Source organism: Mobula birostris, chromosome 8 (assembly GCF_030028105.1).
Source record: "Mobula birostris isolate sMobBir1 chromosome 8, sMobBir1.hap1, whole genome shotgun sequence".
Classification (NCBI taxonomy): Eukaryota; Metazoa; Chordata; class Chondrichthyes; order Myliobatiformes; family Myliobatidae; genus Mobula; species Mobula birostris.
Genome location: NC_092377.1, coordinates 136,275,655 through 136,289,951, shown reverse-complemented (window position 1 = coordinate 136,289,951; position 14,297 = coordinate 136,275,655). Strand labels below are relative to the sequence as shown.

Below are 14,297 nucleotides of genomic sequence, written 5' to 3'. Positions count from 1 at the left end.
AGGGGAAGGGTGGATCTAAGAGCTGGAGAAGGGAGAGGATCATGGGACGGGAAGCTTGGGGAGAAAGAGGAGAGGGTAGGGGAGTAGGCAAGGAGTTATAGTGAGAGGGACAGAGGGAGATGAAAGAGAGGAAAAAAAGGGGGGGAAATAAAAAATATATAAAATAAATAAGTAAGGGATGGGGTGTGAAGGGGAGGAGGGGCATTAGCGGAAGTTAGAGAAGTCAATATTCATGCCATCAGGTTGGAGACTACCCAGATGGAATTTAAGGTGTTGTTCCTCCAACCTGAATGCCCCTCCTCCCCTTCACACCCCATCCCTTATTTATTTTATATATTTTTTATTTCCCCCTCTTTTTTTCCTCTCTTTCTTCTCCCTCTGTCCCTCTCACTATAACTCGTTGCCTGCTCCCCTCCCCCCTTCTCTTTCTCCCCAAGCTTCCCGTCCCATGATCCTCTCCCTTCTCCAGCTCTTAGATCCACCCCTCCCCTCCTGCCCTCTCCTATCATTTCGGATCTCCCCCTGCCCCTCTCAAATCTCTTACTATCTCTTCTTTCAGTTAGTCCTGACGCAGGGTCCCGGCCCGAAACGTCGACTGTACCTCTTCCTATCGATGCTGCCTGGCCTGCTGCATTCCACCAGCAATTTTTGTGTGTGTTGCCTGAATTTCCAGCATCTGCAGATTTCCTCGTCCTGCACTGAATACTTTGATTTATGAAGGCCAGTGTGCCAAAAAAGAATTCTTTCCAACCCTGTCAACCAGTGATGCCACTTTCAATGAATTATGGACCTGTATTTCCAGATCCCTTTGTTTTACCACATTTCTCAGTGCCCAACCATTCACTGTGTAAGATCTATTCTGGTTGGTCCAAATGAATTGCAACACCTCATACTTGTCTGCACTAAATTCTATCTGCCATTTTCCAGCTAATCCAGATCCCTCTGCAAGCCATGATAGTCTTCCTCGCTGTCCACTACACCCCCAATTTTGGTGTCATCCACAAATCTGCTGATCCATTTAACTGTATTTTCATCCAGATCATTGATATAGATGACAAACAACAAAGGACCCAGCATGATTCCTATGGCACACCACTAGCCACAGACCTCCAGTCAGAGAGGCGACCAAATACTACCACTCTGTAGCTTCTCCCACAAAACCAATGTCTAATCCAGTTTGCTACTTTATCTTGAATACCGAGCGACTGAACCTCTTAACCAACCTCCCAAGCAGGGCCTTGTCAAAAGTCCACGCAGACAACATCCACTGCCTCGTTTTCCTCAACTTTCCTGGTAATTTCCTTGAAAAACTCTGTAAGATTGGTTAGACAAAGCCATACTGACGATCATTAATCAGTCCATGTCTATCCAAGTACTTATATATCCGGTCCCATACAATACCTTTAATGAATTTCCCAATACAGACATCAGGCTCACTGCCTTGTAATGTTATGGTTATATTTAGAGCCTTTCTTAAACAGTGGAAGAACATAGACTATTCTCCAACTCTCCGGCATCTCACCGGTCGTTAAAGATTTAAATACCTCTGCTAGGGCCCTGGCAATTCCTGCCTCCTGCAGTTGTTGGATATCAACTGCATTCTGAAAATATTTTGTTATTTTTAATGCTTTCTGATCTGTGACTTTGGAAACTTTGCACTAAAGAGCTAATGAATGTAAATTGAAAGATGAGCATCAATTCCTGACATAGTTCCTTGAAAAAAAGCTACTCTATTATTTTTCTCTTCATGCTATTAATGCCCGTCTACGGAGATCAACACTGAGGGCAACTCCATGATGTGGCTCCTTATCAAGTGGCATTTGGAGGTCCAAATATACCATATCACTCTAAGTACATTTAGTATCAATATCAAGAAATTCTTCACAAGAGACTAATACATGAAATGCATCTGAATGGGAGTAAGTGGGAAAGAAAATTCAGAATTCCTTAAACAAAAACTGGAAGCTGTAATGACAGGATATAGGACCACAAGCTATAGGAGCAGATTAGGCCATCTGGCCCATAGAGTCTGCTCTGCCATTCAATCATGGTTGATCCTTTTTTCTATCTCCTCAACCTCAGTTCCTGGCCTTCTCCCCGTAACCTTTGATGCCATGTCCAATCAGGAGCATATCAACCTCAATCTCTTTCTTTTCAAATATTTTTATTGTTATATTATACAAAAGAAGTAAAACGAGAACATTGAAGTAACACTTACAATGTCTCAAAAAAGACATTATCTTAAAGATTGAATAAAAGTGATAACAAAAAAAACCTACTAAGCAGAAAAAGTGAGAAAAAAACCCATTAGGTGTACAACCCTGGAGCCATGCGTCATACAAAAAGCTTCTAAAAATAAACATCAAACCTCCAGCAAGAAAAGAAAATATACCAAAAAAATTTACAATTCGATCGTGGAAAAAATCTATCAATTAGCTCAAATGATAATAACAAGCAAATGAGCCCCATCTTTTCTCAAAATCAAGTAACGGTTCAAAGGTTCGACTTCTAATTTTCTCCAAACTAAGACATAGTATCACTTGAGAGAACCATTGTGACAAAGTGGGAGCTGATGTATCCTTCCACTTCAACAAAATGGCTCTCCTAGCTACCAATGTAACAAGTGCAGTAACATGTTGGTCAGACACATTAACTGTGCTTTTTGGAATAATTCCTCAAAATATTCATGGTATTTCTGTGTCTGATCAATCTCAATCAGACCATGTCTCCTTCATCCAGGAATTAAAAGTAAAAAGTCAGCTTCTTGACAGCCAGACAGTGCTGTCTTCTGAAAGGATTCTCTGCGAACGACAAGCAATCTGAATAAGACTCAAACTGGGCTGGAACAACTCAGCAGGTCGGGCAGCGTCTCTGGAGAGGAATAAAGAGTCGACATTTCAGACAGAAACATAAATAAACTACGATCTTTGAAACCAGCCCGCCAACGACCCAGGTGCACGCATGCGCGGTCCTCCGGCCAACCACGCATGCGCGGGCGTTAGTCCTGGGCGCGCATGCGCGGTGTTGGGCCGCGGGAGATTTTGAATTTTCCTTCATTAACGGACGCCGGTCGGCGGCGGGACCGGAAGTGCGGCGATCGCTGGTCTAGGGTGGCAGAACTGACGGACAGCGGCGTGTAAACGGTGTTCTAGTGAGCCAGGTCAGTGTGGTGTGGGAAGGGGTCGGTGATTGCCCATCCCCGGTCGGGTGCGGGAGCCCCGGGCTGTGGGTGGGGGCGTGTGTGTGTGATGGCAGGCTCATGTCATCACACACGTTCCCATAACATTAGTTATATGCAGAGTGCTCTACGGCTGACGATGAGGTGCACTGACTGCTGTGAAGCAGAATAATAGAAAATGTTTATTAATTGCGATGAAATGGTCAGCAAGTCCCAAAGCAGCTCGGTCTACAGGAACTTCCTATTGCCACCCCACTCGAATCTGTCTGTAGTCACAATCACAACAGGAGCATCACCTCATCTTCCTTCTGGTTACGTTACACTCTTCCAGATTCAATGGTGGTGTCTTCAGCCTCTGAAAACCTGTTATAATATTTGGTGACTTCTGTAAGTTATCAAGCTGATTTTTAAAGTTGTTTTTCTTGTCTTTAAATAGCTCAGTCCTGATGATGCAGGGTTTCGACCTGAAACGTTGACAATTCTTTTCCTCCTACAATTGCTGAGTTCCTCCAGTAGATTGTTGTTCCAATGTGTGCAGGTTGCTCTGATTTTCGTTTTTTTGTTGACATATAGAGTGACTGCTGCTTCTGATTTTTGGATCAATGGGAAGCTTAGGTCTGTTTGTTTTCAAATCAGACTCTGACTACTGTATGTCCGTCTTAGAGAGATATTTATGACGTTTACAATGTTTTGTTTTTCAAGTGCAAAGAGATTTAAAGAAATGATCGAAATCCACTTCTGCACAGGGTAAAACTTTGCAATGTTGGGAAGAGATATCAGTCTTAGTGGATGGCACTGTCATTTCATGTATCAGCAGGTTATAGATGCAAGTAGTCTAACATACACTTATTGTAGGAGGTACTTTAGTACTCTGGCAGTTTTGCTGTCTTTCCCATGTGCTTGGAATTATGAGATTCTAAGAGTGACTATGCAAGAAGGTGACTAGTGAAGGAGCCCACCAAGAGACCTAGGATGACGCTGAAGGAGTTAAAAGTGGCTGAGATGGGAGAGACTGTGCATACAACTGTTGCCCGGGTGTTTCACCAGTCGCTGCTTTTACAGTGGCTGTTTTGAGAATCATAATGGTGGTCATGGACGCTAATTAAGATGTAATTCATCGAAGATTTATCTGATAGGTTTATGCACTGTAGAACATGTGCTGTTGCTGCTTAACACTTTGATCACCAGCAGTTAATGTGAAAATAAATCTGGAAGTATTTTAAGAATAAGTGGTTAAGGCATTGGACTACCTACCTGAAGGCCGTGAGTTCGAGCCCAGCCGAGGGAACGTGTTGTGTCCTTGAGCAAGGCACTTGATCACACATTACTCTGCGACGACACTGGTGCCAGGCTGTATGGGTCCTAATGCCCTTCCCTCGGACAGCATTGGTGTCGTGGAGAGGGGAGACTTGCAGCATAGGCAACTGCTGGTCTTCCATACAACCTTGCCCAGGCCTGCGCCCTGGAGAATGACGACTTTCCAGGCGCAGATCCATGGTCTTGCAAGACTAATGGATGCCTTTACTTTATTTTAAGAAAGGTTCTAAACATAAACCCGGAAACTATAGGCCAGTGGTCTGACATCAGTAGTGGGAAAGTTGCTGGAAGGTATTCTAAGAGACCAGATACAGAGCCTATAAAAAGTATTCACCCTTCTTGGAAGCTTTGATGTTTTATTGTCTTACAACACTGAATCACAGTGGATTTAATTCGGCTTTTTTTGACACTGATCAACAGAAAAAGACTCTTTCGTGTCAAAATGAAGACAGTTCTCTACAAAGTGATCTAAATTATTTACAAATATAAAGCACATAGTAATTGATTGCATAAGTATTCACTCCCTTCAAGTCAATATTTAGTAGATGCACCTTTGGCAGCAATCACAGCCTTGAGTCTGTGTGGATAGGTCACTATCAGCTTTGCACATGTGGACTCTGCAATTTTCCCTCATTCTTCTTTACAAAACTGCTCAAGCTCTGTCAGATTGCATGGGGATCGTGAGTGAACAGCCCTTTTCAAGTCCAGCCACAAATTCTCAATTGGATTCAGGTCTGGACTCTGTCTTGCCACTCCAGGACATTAACTGTGATGTTTTAAACCATTGCTGTGTAGTTTTGGTTTTATGATTGGGGTCATTATCTTGTTGGAAAACAAATCTCCCAAGCTGCAGTTCTCTTGCAGATGCAGTAGGTTTTCCTTCAGGAATTCCCTGTATTTTGCTGCATTCATTTTACTCTCTACCTTCACAAGCCTTACAGGGCCTGCTGCAGTGAAGCATCCCCACAGCATGATGCAGCCACCACCATGCTTCACGGTAGGGATGGTGTGTTTTTGATGATGTGCTGTATTTGGCTTACACCAAACATAGCATTTAGACTGATGGCCAAAAAGCTCAATTTTTGTTTCCTCAGACCATAGAACCTTCTTCCAGTTGACTTTAGAGTCTCCCACGTGCCTTCTGGCAATCCCTAGCTGAGATTTCATTTGAGGTTTTATTCCAACAGTGGCTTTCTCTTTGCCACTCTCCCATAAAGCAGCGACTGGTGAAGCACCCAGGCAACAGTTGTTGTATGCTCAGTCTCTCCCATCTCAGCCACTGAAACTTTTAACTCCTCCAACATCATCGTAGGTCTCTTGGTGGGCTCCCTCACTAGTCACCTTCTTGCATAGTCACTCAGTTTTGGAGGATGGCTTGCTCTGGTCAGATTTGCAGCTGTGCCATATTCTTTCCATTTCCTGATGATTGACTTCACTGTACTCCAAGGGATACTTAGTGACTTGGAAATGTTCTTGTATCCATCTCCTGACTTGTGCTTTTCAATAACCTTTTTGTGGAGTTGCTTGGAGTGTTTTTTTTTTTGATCAAAGTATTTTTATTAACAAAGAAAAATAGCAGAACATATGTTATAATACAACCAACCATTTTGTACCAGTTACAGAAAGAATCCCTCCACCCCTCAATAAACAAGAACAAATAGAACCAGCCAGACTAGTCAAAAATAAATACAAAGGCCTAGTGTACATATAAAGATACAGCACCTACACACTCAAATAATTTTTCCAGCATCCATATTTTTGACAAAACTTAAAAAAAGGTTGCCAAGTGGTGTTGAATCTTGCAGACTTCCCCCTGACCGAATAGCGGATCTTCTCAAATTTTATAAAGTACATGATATCTTTGATCCAGTGTCCATTGGTTGGAGGGGAAGAGTCTTTCCATTTGCACAAGATGAGCCTTCTGGCAAGAAGGGAACAAAAAGCGATGAGATTGGTTTGGAATTTGCTGAGGTTAATATTCTGAGAAGGCACTCCAAATAGTGCTATTGACCAAGATGGTGTAACTAATTGTCCAAAAATTTTGAAAAAGTTTCAAAAATCAAACCCCAGAAATTTACTAATTTTGGATATGACCAAAACATATAGCAGAGTGTAGCGGGGAATTGTTTACATCTGTCACACATTGGATCAAGATCTTTATTAACCTTAGCCAATCTAATTTTAGACCAATGACAACGATGCACAATTTTAAACAGAACAACAACATGACTAAGACACACAGGATGAATAAATTCTCTGAATTTGTTCCTCAATATCCTCTTCCCATTTATGTTTTAATAAATCCAAATTCTCAGGATTAACTACATTAAGTAGCTCATAGATTTTGCTTACAGATTGTTTCACATCAATTTTGCACTTAAGGACTGAACCTAAGAGTGATGAAGGGGGGCAGTAGGGAAAGCACCCAAGATGAGAGGCCTTAAAGCTTCCAAGTTGTAAATATCTATAGAAGTGTGTCCTAGGGATCTCAAATTTCTGAACTAGCGGTTCAAAAGAGGCAAAATTGCTGTCAATGTAGAGATTATACAATGAAGTGAAACCACGTTTAGATGAAATATCAAATGCTGCATCCATTATTGATGGGGTGAACATGTAAATTTTTGCTACTGGTGCAGCAAATGAGAGGTTATTAAGTGCAAAATGACCTCTAAATTGGAACCAAATTTTAATGGAATACATTGCAACTAGATTCAGTGTGAAACTAGATGCAGGTTGTGACAGTGGTAGTTTAGCATATATTACCAACGAAGAGGTAAATTGTAAGGATGACTTCTCCATAATCACCCAGCTAGGAGCAGCAATATCATCTCTTGTCCAATATAAAATTGCTCTTATATTAGCTGAACAGTAGTAATATAGAAAATTTGGAAGTGCCAAACCCCCCATCTTACGAGGCCTCTGTAGTATTTTTTTTCCTTTACTCTGGGCTATTTTTTATTTCAAACAAAACTTGAAATTTGACTGAAAGTCTTTGTTAGTAAAATTGGGAGGCTTTGGAACATATATAAGAATTTGGGCAGGGCAGTCATTTTAATTGTATTAATCCTCCCGCTAAGAGAAAGAGCTAAAGAATTCCAACGTTCACATTCCTGTTTAAGATTGGAAAGGAGATGTTGATAGTTGGCTTTATAAAAGTCCTTGTAATTATGTGTTATCCAGACCGCCCAAGTATTTAAGTTTCCTATAGCTGATTCTAAAGGGGGTCACAGAAAAAGAAATGTCCAAACATGTGGTCCCAATTGGCATTAGTTCACTCTTCTGAAAGTTAACTTTATAATCAGATATTTGACCAAATTTAATGAGCAATATTGATAGATTTGGGAGACTTCAAGTTGGATCTGAGATATACAGTAGCATATCATCCGCGTACAGAGACACTTAACGTTCCAAAGCTCCCCTTTGGATGTCCTTTATACTAACTGATGTTCTCAGGGCTATGGCGAGTGGCTCAATTGCCACAGCAAAAAGGAGTGGAGATAAAGGGCATCCCTGTCTTGTGCCACGTTGCAGTTCAAAACAGGACAACATACAGTTATTTGTACGCACTGCTGCCAATGGGGACGAGTAAAGTACTTCAATCCATGAGATAAATGTAGAACCAAAACCAAATTTTCGGAGAGTATAGAAAAGAAAGTCCCCTTTCACACGGTCAAATGCCGTTTCAGCATCAAGTGAGGGAATAATCTCTGGGGTACTAGATGCAGAGGAATCATATAGTATATTTAGAAGACATCTTATATTTAAAAAAAAGAGTACCGATTTCTTATAAAACCTGTTTGATTGGGTGAGATAATTAATAGAAACATAGAAAATAGGTGCAGGAGTAGGCCATTCGGCCCTTCGAGCCTGCATCGCCATTTATTATGATCATGGCTGATCATCCAACTCAGAACACCGCCCCAGCCTTCCCTCCATACCCCCTGACCCCCATAGCCACAAGGGCCATATCTAACTCCCTCTTAAATATAGCCAATGAACTGGCCTCAACTGTTTCCTGTGGCAGAGAATTCCACAGATTCACCACTCTCTGTGTGAAGAAGTTTTTCCTAATCTCGGTCCTAAAAGGCTTCCCCTCTATCCTCAAACTGTGACCCCTCGTTCTGGAGAATGGTAGAATCTTCTCCATTCGGTGTGCCAGAACTTTTGCAAGGATTTTGGTATCCGTATTTAAAAGGGAGATTGGTCGGTATGAACTACATTCAAGGGGGTCTTTGCCCTTTTTCAAAATTAATGAAATAACTGCTTGATGCATTGTGGGAGGTAGGGAGTGGGATAAAAAAAGACTCTTCAAAAACAGATAATAGTGATGGGGAAAGTTGAGTGGAAAACTTTTTTAAAAATTTGGAAGAATATCCATCTGGGCCTGGGGATTTTCCACTCTGCATACTCCTAATTGCTGAGTCTATCTCCAGAGTCGTGATTGCCTTCTCCAGATCAGCAGCTACATATGGATCTATACATGGGATGTTCAGCTCTAACCAATATTATAGAATTTTTTTGAATAAGTTACCAGGACAGAGAATGAAGGCAAGGCAGTGATTGTTATCTACATGGACTTTAGCAAGGCATTTGACAAGGTCCCGCGTGGGAGGTTAGTCAAGAAGGTTCAATCGCTGGGTAATCAAGATGAGGTAGTAAAGTGGATTGGACATTTGATATGTGGGAGAAGCCAGAGATTGGTAGTAGATGGCTGCCTCACTGTCTGGAGGCCTGTGACAACTGGAGTGCCGTGGGGATCGGTGCTGGGTCCGTTGTTGTTTGTCATCTGTGTCAACAATCTGGATGATGTAATTTATTGGATCAGCAAATTTGCGGATGACACCAGGATTGGGGGTGTAGTGGACGGCAAGAGGGACTATCATAGCTTGAAGAGGGATCTGGATCAGCCGGAAAAATGAGCTGAAAAATGGCAGATGGAATTTAATGTAGACAAATGTGAGGTGTTGCACTTTGGTAGGACCATCCAGGGTAGATCTTACACAGTGAATGGTAGGGCACTGAGGATTGTGGTAGAACAAAGGGGAGGAGTGTGGTAGAACAAAGGGATCTGGGAATACAGGTCCCTAATTCATTGCAAGTGGCATCACAAGTAGTTAAGGGTCATAAAGAAAGCTTTTAGCACATTGGCCTTCATAAATCAAAGTAATGAGTACTGGAACACGAGGAATTCTGCAGATGCTGGAAATTCAAGCTACACACATCAAAGTTGCTGGTGAATGCAGCAGGCCAGGCAGCATCTCTAGGAAGAGGTACAGTCAACGTTTCAGGCCGAGACCCTTCGTCAGGACTAACAGAAGAAAGAGCTAGTAAGAGATTTGAAAGAGATATGCCCCACCTCCCCCTCGTACCCCTTGCCCATCCAAGGGGTATAGTCAGAGGGACAGAGGGAGAAAAAGGAGAGTGAGAGAAAGAATGTGTGTATATAAATGACAGATGGGGTACAAGGGGGAGGTGGGTCATATCTCTTTCAAGTCTCTTACTAGCTCTTTCTTCTGTTAGTCCTGACGAAGGGTCTCGGCCTGAAACGTGGACTGTACCTCTTTCTAGAGATGCTGCCTGGCCTGCTGCGTTCACCAGCAACTTTGATGTGTGTTAATGAGTACTGGAGATGGGATGTTTTGAGATTGTATAAGACATTGATGAGGCCTAATTTGGAGTTTTGTGTGAAGGTTTGGTCGCCTACCTACAGGAAAGATGTAAACAAGGTTGAAAGAATACAAAGACAATTTATGAGGTTGTTTCTGGGTCTGGAGGACCCGAGTTATAAGGAAAGGTTGAATAGGTTAGGACTTTATTCCTTAGAATGTAGAAGATTGAGGGGAGATTTGATAGAGATATACAAAATTATGAGGGGTATAGATAGGGTAAATACAAGTAGGCTTCTTCCCACTGAGGTTGGGTGATACTCCAAAGGGGAAACTTCTTAACTCAAAGGGTTGTGAGAGAGTGGAATGAGCTGCCAGCACAAGTGGTGCATGTTCGCTCGATTCCAATGTTTAAGTGAAGTTTGGATAGGTATATGGTTGGTAGGAGTATGGTGGGCTTTCATTCCTGTGCAGGTTGATGGGAGTAGGCTGTTTAGATGGTGTTGGCATGGGCTAGATGGGTTGAAGGGCCTGATAATGTGCTGTACTTTTCCTTGACTCTTTTCTTTTGATGACTTTCCTTGAATCCGTGACTTGTTTTGCTGAGAATTAAATACTCCAGGATGCCTAATTTTAGGAAGAGGTAAAATGGCGTATGTGGTGGGCTGACCCTGACTTTAAAGAATGGGCTAATAGGATGGATTTTAATAATAGACAAATGGAATCAGTTTCTGTGGAGCTAGGGAAAAGCGAGGGACAAGAATCATTGACGGGAATTGGATGTATAGGGCATTGTACCAATCAGGAAATTAGTGGCGATTGTAGCAAGGGTAGTAGAGCAATTGTGGGGACTTTAACCTTTATAGACTTGGCAATCAAATATGTGGTATCAGTGTGAGATGGTTCTTTAATAAATTAATCTTGGAAACAAGCTATTATCAGTCAAATATTCTTAAAGTGCTGGAGGAACTCAGCAGGCCAGGCAGCATCTACGGAAAAGAGTATATAGTTAACATTTTGGGCTGGGCCGAGACCTTCGTCAGGGGTCTCGGCCTGAAACGTCGACTGTTCACTCTTTTCCATAGATGCTGCCTGGCCTGCTGAATTCCTCCAATATTTTGTGAGTGTGGTTTTGGTTTTCCAGCATTGCAGGTTTTCTCATTTATAGGTAAAATATTGTCCATTTTCTGATAAGACACACATGATAAATTGTGTGCCTTATGCAATGGTACTGGTATCTCAGTACCTTGGATAAAGCGAAAACATGTTTGCTAAGTTTTCAGATAATACAAAGTTGAGCGGAAAGTAAGAGGGAAGAAGGAAGTTGTAAATAGATATATATGGGTCAAAGGGGTGACACATGGCATATAATGTGAAATTAACCATTTCATCAGGAAAAATGTTATTTTAGTGATGAGAAAAAAGCTAGATACAGGCATCGCTAGGGATGGTTTATCAGACCTATAACAGGAAGTAACACTGAAGAAATTTAAAATAGGCTGGGCTTCAAAAAGTGAGAAAGGACTTGATTGCAAAATTATATCCTGAAGAATCTTGATACGTAGGATGTGAGGATGATTCCTGTCGAGGTATTCTGGAACTAAGGGGTAACTGTTTGATAATAAGGAATCACCTGTCCGAGACACATGCAGTGAAAACACTTTCTGTTATATGTCTTTGGAACTCTGTCTCTATAATAGTGGCAGAAGGGGAGTTTTTGACCATTTTTGAGGATGAGTCAGATAATTCTTGATTAGCAAGGGGAGAAAAGTGACTGATGTTGAGATTATTATCATACCAGTCATGCTTTCTTTGAATAACATGGCAGGTTTGAGCAGCAGAAGTACATTTCCTGGTCCTAATTATGTTAATATATACAAACACAAAGAATTATTTGCTGATCTGGTAATAAAAGAGCCTTTAGGAAGGAATGATAATATATAATTTTATATGAAAATTGAAGGTGATGAAGTTCACATGGGAACATTAGTCTCAGATTCAAATGAAACAACTATGATGGTATAAGACTTTAGTTGGCTATAATAAATTGTGGAAAGATAGGATAGTAAACCAATAACTGAAAAATTGTGAAGATTTTACTGTATATATGTTTTAAGGCAAAAAAAGGACAAATAGTCAGCAGGTCTTGCAGCATGCAAGACTAGAAAAATGTAGTTAATATTTTAGGGCTGCAAAATTGTTCAGTTGAAGGGTCGTTGATCTCAATTGGTAAGTTTGATTTTCTATCCACAGATGCTGCCTGACAGCTGAGTAGCTCCAGAAGCTTTTATTTTCATGTTGGGTTTCCAGTGTGCTTTTTTCAGCCCAAGAAATAAAGTGGCCATAGTTATCAAAAGAAGTTAAAGATAGTGTTATCATAAATGCAAGAAATTCTGCAGATGCTGGAAATCCAGAGTAACACTCACAAAATACTAGAAGAACTCAACAAGTCAGGCAGCATCAATGGAGAGGATAAAGAGTTGAAGTATTGGGTTGAGACCCTTCATCAGCACTGGAAAGGAAGTGGGGAGAAGCCAGAATAAGAAGGTGGGCGGTGGGGAAGGAGTACAAATTAGATGGTGATAGACGTAACCAGGTGAGGAGGAACGTAAGTGGTTATGGGAGGTGTGGATGAAGTGAGAAGCTGGGAGGGGCTGAAGAAGAAGCAAACTGATAGGAGAGGAGAGTGGACTGTAAAAGAAATGAAAAGAGGTGAGGCACCAGAAGGAGGTGGAAGGCAGGTAAGGAAAAGGAAGAGGTGAAAGGGAAGTGAGAATGGAGATTGGAAGTAGAACGAGGGGAGGAGAAATTACCGGAAGTTAGAGAAATTGATGTTCTTGCAACAGGTTAGAGACTGAATATGGAATATGGGGTGTTGCTCCTCTAACCTGAGCGTGGCCTCATCGTGGCAGTGAACCGATATGCTGGAATGGGAATGGGGATTGGAATTAAAATGGTAGCCACCTGGAAATCCTGCTTGTTACAGATGGAGCTAAGGTTCTCGACAAAATGACCCCCCCCCCCCCCCAACTACGTCGGTTTGCACTTGTTGTGTTCGTTATTGAGGGATAGTGCAGAGCACACCAGGATTCCAGCATGCAGGATACTCGACTGAACTTTATTGATAACCCTGCTTGTATAATATGTGAACTCCTCCCTTGTCGGAGTGGCTAACTGAGTGGACGAGGAATAATACTATTAACTACCATTAAATCTCCCCTTCTTGGGGGGAAGAAAAACTAGGTATGCACTTCTTGTTCATAGAACTGCATTGAAATTATAGTCACTGAAATTGACTATATCTTTCTCTCTCTTCCCTTTCTGCCTCCTTTATATCAATAATTCCTTTTTTTAAATTAAGAACAGTCTCATTTTGTAAAATATTTTCAACATTAGAACTTTTTAAAACAACTCTAAACTTAATGGAGGTTAGGGTAGACTACCTGAACACTCTGGCAAAGATTTTTCTGTTTCTTTAGTCACTTGCCCTAAGCTTTTAGGCTGAGTAAGGATCAGGCCACTCTATTTCTTTCTCTACCTTTCGTGCAGGAGCGCACGCCTGTTCCACTTAATTTCCCCTTGTGATATTCTGATCACAAACGTTTGTGGTGCATGCTGCTGGACTATTATTTCTTTGGTGGATTGGTCTGAAACCCAAACAGCTTCACCACTCTTGAGTGACAACAAAGATTTTGCTCAGTGTCTGAAATCATGCATGCTCTTTGTTTTCTTGCCCTGTGTTGCCTCAAAATTTCTCACTTTGTCTAAGTCCGGGAAGTGAGGTTGGACAAGGGAAGGAAGAACAGCAGGCTTGTTCTCAGTCTCACCAGCTCTGATGGACTGTAAGCATTCGCCAGAAGGAGACTCTTAACAGTTTGCACTACTCTTTCTATTTCTCTATTTGCCTGTGGGTACTGAGGACTGCTTTCTGGTGTTTGAACTCATAGTCCCTAGCAAAGGCTTTGAATTCTGAACCGCTGAATTGTGGACCGTTGTCTGACACAAGTGTCTCTGGTATTCCATGGTGAGTGAATATAACTTTCAGGTCTGTATAACTGCTGCTGAGGATTTAGAGGACGGCTCAGGCACCTCCACATTACATGAGTAGTAATCCACAGTGAGAAGATATTTGTCTCTTTTCAGCTCGAAAGTGCCCGTGCCTGCAATTCTGTGGGGCAGAGAGGTTCAACATAATT

General features: G+C 41.7%; 1 protein-coding gene across 1 annotated transcript in view; it reads left to right on the top strand.

Annotated features, from left to right (window-relative positions):
- Positions 1-3,006: 3,006 nt before the first annotated feature.
- Positions 3,007-14,297, top strand: part of ncaph (non-SMC condensin I complex, subunit H) — a 70,112-nt gene continuing 58,821 nt past the window's right edge. Inside the window, exon 1 of the mRNA XM_072266373.1 lies at positions 3,007-3,160. The gene's annotated coding sequence lies outside the window, so the exon portion shown is untranslated. The remainder of the gene's footprint in view (positions 3,161-14,297) is intronic.